A 7,869-nucleotide genomic window follows, 5' to 3' on the forward strand; every position below is an offset into this window, starting at 1 on the left:
TTTATCCAACAGAACCATTCTCTAAAGAGTATCTTCTCTAGCTCGTACCACGAACTTTTTTTCTGCTTTTTTCTCCGTTCTCAGGATATTTTTTGCTCATCTTGTATAGTTTTAAATCAATTTTAAGATATGTCGAAAAAATTATTTGAAGCTGAATTCAGAAAGAGAGCGAAAGACCACGAAAAAGAGGCCTCCAACGATCTTCATCTTATTTATCATCGTGGTTAAATGCTAAAGACGTTAGAAGAGTAGGTAAGGCATTGTTTATATAATTTGAATGATATAACGCAAATTAGTTGAATTTTATAATTTTTCTTATTCTTGAAAAAAAAATCTCGCACTATAATAATGGAGATTCAATTTAAAATTCGGGAGGATGCTAATTTTTCTTTAGAAAATACTAGGGTTATTTTGAGGATAAATTGAACTAAAACGATAAATTTTCGACTTAGTTTCATTATATTTTTTCCACTCACACAATATTTTAAATATGCTTAAATCATCTACGTTAATCAATGTGTCAGAAATCAGCTATTTTTACGGCTCTAAACTTGAATTATTCTTTGGTACTTTTGATATTTATAATTACAGTAGAACCTCGTTTATCTTGCTCCCGATTATCCAGATCTCCGGCTTATCCAGATCAAATTTTTAAAGTTAAAAAATATATTCACTGAAATGATATACTTCTAAATTATGATAGTAGGAACGAAACTGTCAATGTACCAAATATTTACTCTTTATTTTGATTAAATACACAACTCCTGCATGGGACGTGCAATAAATGATAGTCATCTAATAAACAACATGGCATATTTGGAGTGTCATTCCTACACCACAGCAGCTGAACAATAAATGATTACGTGTTTGCAAGTAACAATCCTATGTAATTTTGCTACAGCGTTTTTTTGCTGTTATAAAAGGTAAGTCTGCTTATTTACGAATGTGTTTTTCAAATTACCCGGATTTTCGTTATCCGGATTGCCTTTGGTCCCCGCTAGTTCGAAAAAATGGAATTGTACTGTAAATGAAAATAACCTGAACAGAAGCGCACTGAAAACATATAATATTTAACATTTTTTAAGATATGTGTTTAAAAAAAAGGTTAACAGAAAGAGTTTTGATCTCAAGCACATTAGGTTTCTGTTTTTCTATTAACTGTTTCTCAGATGTATACTATATACCAGAGTTGGAGGATGTGCGTCCTTTATAAAAATTAGCTCTTGTAATAATTAATATTTGACTGTACAGATTGCGAAAATTTAAAATGTGTTGCACATAAAATTTTTGAGATAGAGTTTAAAAAAGATAATCTGTCTTTTTGAACTACAGTAAGATGTCAGCTTAAAGTCAGGATAAGCCAAGTATAGTAATATTCAATTAATTTAAAGTAAGAAACAAAAACAACCTGCTAAATTTTTTATCGGATTTAAAATTATTTCACGCATTATTGCGATATGTTACTCTTTTGTAGTTGAATATTGTTATTTTTCTTTCGAATTTCTTCATAGTAGTATATTAAAATACTGAAAAATAAAATATTGAAAATCTTTGTTCTATTGAAGTTATAATTTTTAATTAATTTTTTTAATTTAAGCAATATTGCAACAAGTTGTGAATTACTCTCTTGTGGAAATACAAAAATATTCTTCCTTGAATAACTTCGTATGTGAAATAATAAATAAAATACTTAATGATTTTTAACCCCTATCACTATTTTTAAAAAAGCAATACAGTGATAAAGCTATGTAAAAACATAATTACGTAAAAGTCGCATTTATAAGACTTATGGCATTATAGGCAGCGAATTCTTTTATCACTGCCTAATTCAAATATGACTTCCAGTGGTGAAACGGTTCGAAAATGATACCAAATGGAATGCTATTTATCTATTTGTTCTACTGGTTAAAGAATACTCCATCACGGTGTAACGAAAAGTTACATTACAAGACATGTATAAATTGCAAATACATTTTGTGTAAAATTCGTCTTTGGCTCATATGAGGCAGTGAGAAACAAAGGGATGTAAGTGGACATTTTCAAGTTTTGAGTAAACCACGTATAGCCTATCTAGGCTTTCATTGATTTTTTTTCCAAATCATGCTGAACAGCAGCACCTTCCAGGGCTACTAGTACTATCTCTTGCCCCAGGACAGAGGAGAGGTTCACCTAATATGTGTACTGGTTATCTCCAAACTTTTAATTTTGCTACTTGCATCCCTTTGCTTCTCACTGCCTCAAATGTAACCGTCTCCTCCGTGATTCTGCTCCATTTGAAATTTGATAGTTAGAATTAAATTTAAGATTTATTTAAGATCTTAATTTCAGGTTTAAGTTCTTTTTTTTTGTGTATATAGTTTACCATGTGGTGCGTTTAACCCAATACAGTAAAACCTGTAAAGTTGACCACCTTTGTAACTTAACCACCTGTCTATGTTGACCGCTTTTGTCAGGAACGGAATTAGTCCTATCTCATATAATAAAGGAAAACCTCTGTAACTTGACCACCTCTCTATCTTGACCACCTGTCTATCTTGACCACTAATGTACGCCAAATTTGGTTTGAAGTATTGTAAAAAACCCTTTGTAAGTTGACCACTTGGTTTATTTTTTTAAACTTTCCTTACAAAATTATTTTATTATATTATTTATTTATTATTATTATTATTATTTTGATAGCTTTCTAAGAATGTTTTTAATGCTTTGATGAGAGACTAGCATTTTACTAACTAACCAGCAGCATAAAGCTTATGCTGCTCTTTATTCTCCAAACTTGTTTTTCACTTGTTCTATTTGAGATAGCTTTTTGTACTCTGTTCAATGAAAATAAGGTGTCAGTAAAAAAGTTCAAAGTCTTTTCTTTTAGTTCTAATATGTTGTGGCAATACAGGAATTGTGCTAAAACGAGCAGGCCAGGATCTATACATTTTGGGCCCCCCTGCAACAAAATATGTAGGGGCCCTCCTTAGTGGCCAGCAGTGTCTATTTGTAAAGTGAATAAGTTTTAGTGCTATTTTTTGAGCAATCACGATTGCTTATTGTTCTCATTTGACCGTTTTTGGTGTCCGTGCCTTTTTCAACTTGGACCAGAAGCCTTTGCAGCAACACCGCCCGCCGTCCTCTGCTGGCGGCGCGGCTGCTCCGGTTTTGAGCTATCCGCTTCTCCTAGTTGGAGGCGTCCATGTCCTACACACACGCACGTTCACACACACGCACACGACTTCACACACATACACACACACGACTTCACACACATACACACACACACGACTTCACACACATACACACACGACTTCACATACATACACTCACGCACACCTACGTTCATACACACAGGTCTACGCACACACACAACTATGCACAAATCACAGCCCAGGAGGAGAGGCAGACTTGGGGGGGGGGGGGACAGGAGCCGTGTCTAGAAACAATAACTCCAATGAGTAGGGTCCTGTCTCAGTTCGTGATTGCGAAAAACATAATTTGAATTCAAAATTTCAAAATTCAAATTAATTTTTTTTTCTATTTTTTCTTCAATTTCTAGGACCGTTAGCCCCTTTAAGGACGCGGGCCCCTTGCTCTGCGGGTACGCAGATCTGGGCCTGCTAATGAGTAAAGTTACATGTTTCTGGTGCAAGGGATTAGGAGATAGGACATTTTAATTTTGCCTTTATGAACTGGGAGAGTCGCGCTTATTGCTCTTTGTGCTATAAATTGTACAAAAAAGGCTTGAAAAAGAAAGTTAGTTGAACTTGAGATTAATAAAATGTATGAAATATTATATTAAAATTAATTGAAAATGGAAAAAGCCAGAGAAAATTAGCCGGCACACATGGAATTTCTAAAACTACAGTGTCTAATATAGTTAAAACAAGGAAAAAAATAACAAAATTATTTGAATAATATTTTTAATTATTGTTTCACTTTCAATAATGTTAAACAATTAAAGTGAGTTGAACAGAAAGAATAAGGGTGAATTACTCAAAAAATGAAAACATGGTGCTAGAAATGACAAAAAAAAAAAAAAAAAAAAATCATTACCGCCCTTTATAAGTTGACCACCTGTCTAAGTTGACCACCAAAGTACTGCACCGCAAGTGGTCAACTTACACAGGTTTCACTGTATGATATTCTGTCATGCATATACTGGAGCTTAAACATTTTCCAATTTGTAGTTTGAGTTTTTGGTCTTTTGACCATACTTATTGAATCCTCCACTGCTGATGAGCTCTTGATTCAACCTTTCAACTTTTTCCATTAATTGCTGCTTGTATTTTTCTTTTTCTCATCATTATTATTCTTAAAAATTGTTTCAAACTTGTTATTTGGCTTGTATATTTTATATGTTTACTTGTCTTTTTATTTTTGCTGCGTTGCGCATCTATAGGCTTTTGGGGTTTTGTCTTTTCAATATTCTTCACTTGTTTTATACACACACTCCTGTTTGAAAATTGCAACACCACGAAGAACTTACGCGAGTGAGCTGAAAATTGCAGGAAATGTAAAGTAAGGCATGATATGCAAATGATTAGAATTGCAGACCGGTAGCGCATGCGTATGCTGAGCAGCGACCTCTGAACGGTGGATCGAACCGAATCTAAATAGACGGCTGTAGCGAGGCGTGTATGATTATCGGTGGTTATATGCTAGAGTAAACGTTAACTGAATCTTTACTATGCCTCTTCGACGAAAGAAAGTGAAATTTGAGCAAATTCGGAGTTTGAACAGGGCAGAATCGTCGGCCTTCTTGGAGCTGGATTATCTTATTGTGCAGTAGCCTCTCGTGTGCAGCACAACAGCAGCACAATCATGTGTGTTTGGAAGCAGTGGACGGACGAGGGTCGGACAGCTCGGAAAGCCGGGAGTGGACCCCGAAATGTGACACCACTTTATTTATCATGGATCTTATTAATATTTATTTAAAGACCATTTTGTTATTTCTAGTAACGATTCTAGGAAAGATAATAGTCGATTTCTCTCATTTCACTTTAAGCAGAGGTTTCTGCCGTAGCTTCACTTTGTGGTTGGTTTGCAATTTCGTTAAAATATTCCAACAAATAATTTTGGTGGAATTCTTTCGTAGCCTTTAATTGTTAAAAATTGCATCTTCAAATATTGTCCAAGGATACTTCTCATGGCACATGCACCAATATTGTAGACAGATTTATCTAAATATAATTTTATTTTTTCAACTATTAACTTCAGAAATTAAATTTTCAAAAAGAGAAATTTTTTCTTGTAACCACTAATTTTGGTACATGTATATATAGATAAAAATTTGTGAGATGCAAGTTCATGTTGAATCATTTCAGTTTATTAAAATTCTTTTTCTTATTCAATTGAGAAGCTTTATGAAGTAATGCCAATAATAGAAAATGATTGCTATTTTTAAGATTAAACATAGAAGTGTGATCTTTAAGAACTGTTGTTGAGGAAATATCTTCCCCTTTTTAGTAATTTTTCTGCCGAATATGGTAGAATAATTTTTAAAGTTAGTAGAAAATTTTAAAAAATTTGTACGAAATCCTTGTCATTAATCTTTTATAATGCATATTTTACTATTAACCTCACAAAACTGTGCTTTAAATGCAACCTGTGTTTTTCCTTTTAACAAAAATGAGTTAACTATTCGGCAGTCGAAAAGCCGAATATTCGGCATTCGGCCAAATCACTATTCTTTGCAACACGACCTCCCACTCCATTCCAACTAGCATAACGTCTCCAATGAGTCGATAGCCCACAACCTAAAGTTAATAAGCTTCTTAGATCTACTCCTATCCTACTGAGAAAAAATTTCAGGAGAAGCCCCCGACTCCCTTTAGTCACCAAAGATAACTTAAATTGACTTCAATTTTGAAAAAAAAAAAGAATTTGTAAGGGAAGCCCATTCCGCTAACATGATCAAAAGCTGGCTGAAAGTGTTTTCTAACGTAAATTTTGAAATTTTCTTGAATCCCCCTCCCCTTACACACACTGACCAATCTTCTAACACCAACAAGGGTTGATTAAAATTGCGTTTTTAAGACTTTAATTTTTAAAAAAAAATCAAGGATCTAACACGATTTTCGTCTTTCCTTTGACGTCACTAAGGATATCTTTCCTTTAAAGCAATAAATTGCACAAAAAATTTTCGTATTTAAATTATCTCACTTTTTATAAGTTCAACCGATTTCTTATTTCTTGTAAAGAACCTTGGTTTAAAACATGAGGGAAGATGGGCAACGGCAGCAGTTTCAATGTCAATAAGTTTTAATCGTCCTACCGAACATACCACACACACATTCTTTTCATCTTTTAATTGTAGCGCTATTTTTTGTCTTGGAACTTAGCAGACCTGTCATTTCAAAGGTTTCCATGCTTAATGGTAGGTACATATTTAATACATATCACAGGAAGAAAGCAACAAAACACACAAATAACTGTATGTTCAATATATCCATGAAATCGGGGGGAGGGGGTTAATTAGCTCCCCTGATTCCCCAAATGAGGGCCCTGGGGCTTAGCCCTCCTAGAGACAAAAGTCTAACTCCGCCCATGGACTCACGTGTTACACATCTTGCTATTCATTTAATCCCGAATGCAGTATTTTGGAAATTCTTTTGTATTGCTTGCTTTTATCTGACTTGTACTGCATAATTTTTCCCGTTTTCTACACTACTTTGAAAAAAATGTTGTTGCAATGAGAAATCTTTTATTTTTTCTTTTAAACTTAAAATAGATGCTTTTTACAAAGTTTGAACAATACTGTAAATTGTAAAACTTTACAATCCTCTACTCAATTTCAAAGATGGAAAGTGCAAACGAGGTCCCTTAAATAATATTATTTGTTCTAGAATCCTTGAAAGGAATTAGATAACTCTTTGAAACTCCTAAGCAAAGTGTGCTTCATTAACCGACTTCAAAAAGGAGGCGGTTATCAGTTCATACCGTATGTATGTTTTTTTTTTTTTTTTTTTGTCCACTCATAGCGTCTCACCTAGTGAACCGATTTTGATGATTCTTTTTTTAATGGATAGGGGATGGCTCAACTTAGGTCCCATTACTTTGTTTGACCATATTTGTTCATTAGAAAAAAAAATTACGGGCAAAAAACAGTAAATTTTATGCAATTTCCCTATTAAATGATTAAAATGATATTGTAGCGAAGTTCGCACTTCCCAGCCGTGTATAACGGTGGCTCAGTGGTAGAATTCTCGCCTCCCACACGAGCGACCCGGGTTCAAATCCCGACTAGGACAAAGTGAATTTTACTAAAATTTCGTTTCTACTGTTTCCCGTATTTTCTCGAATGTTCTATTAATTTCTGTATCTTTCCAAGTCTGGAAACTTAGCACTTTTTCAAATTGTATATAAGGAGATGTAACGTTCATTCGAGTTCGATCTCGAGTTGAGACTAACGAGTATTCGCTTCATTTGGCTTTCACATTGTCTTCGCTATCTTCATCTACGCGACAATATGAAACTCATTGTTATAAAAGTTTGGTGCCATATAACAGTAACATTAATAGTAATTGTAATGATAATTTTAAATAAAGGCTTTTCTAAAGCAATACAGTGATATAGAGCCGAACTTGTTACTTTTACTGAAATATCTACATTTACACTAAAAAGAATGAAATAAAAAATTTTTGAAAAGAAAATAGAACCGACTTTAAAATTGCTCTAAAAAGTGAAAAATAATTTTATTCTTTAAACACCATCGATAATACTTTTAAACATAATTTTTGAAGTTGGCGCAAAAACGATAGATAAGATCATTCACAGCCATAACTCAACTACAACTATAAATTTAACCAGGCTTAGTTTCTTCCCTACCACATACATTATGCATTGATAACAGCATATTTGAGTAACGATATAAATGTTTTGTTC

This window comes from Uloborus diversus, chromosome 10 (genome assembly GCF_026930045.1).
Source record: "Uloborus diversus isolate 005 chromosome 10, Udiv.v.3.1, whole genome shotgun sequence".
In the NCBI taxonomy this organism is placed as follows: domain Eukaryota; kingdom Metazoa; phylum Arthropoda; class Arachnida; order Araneae; family Uloboridae; genus Uloborus; species Uloborus diversus.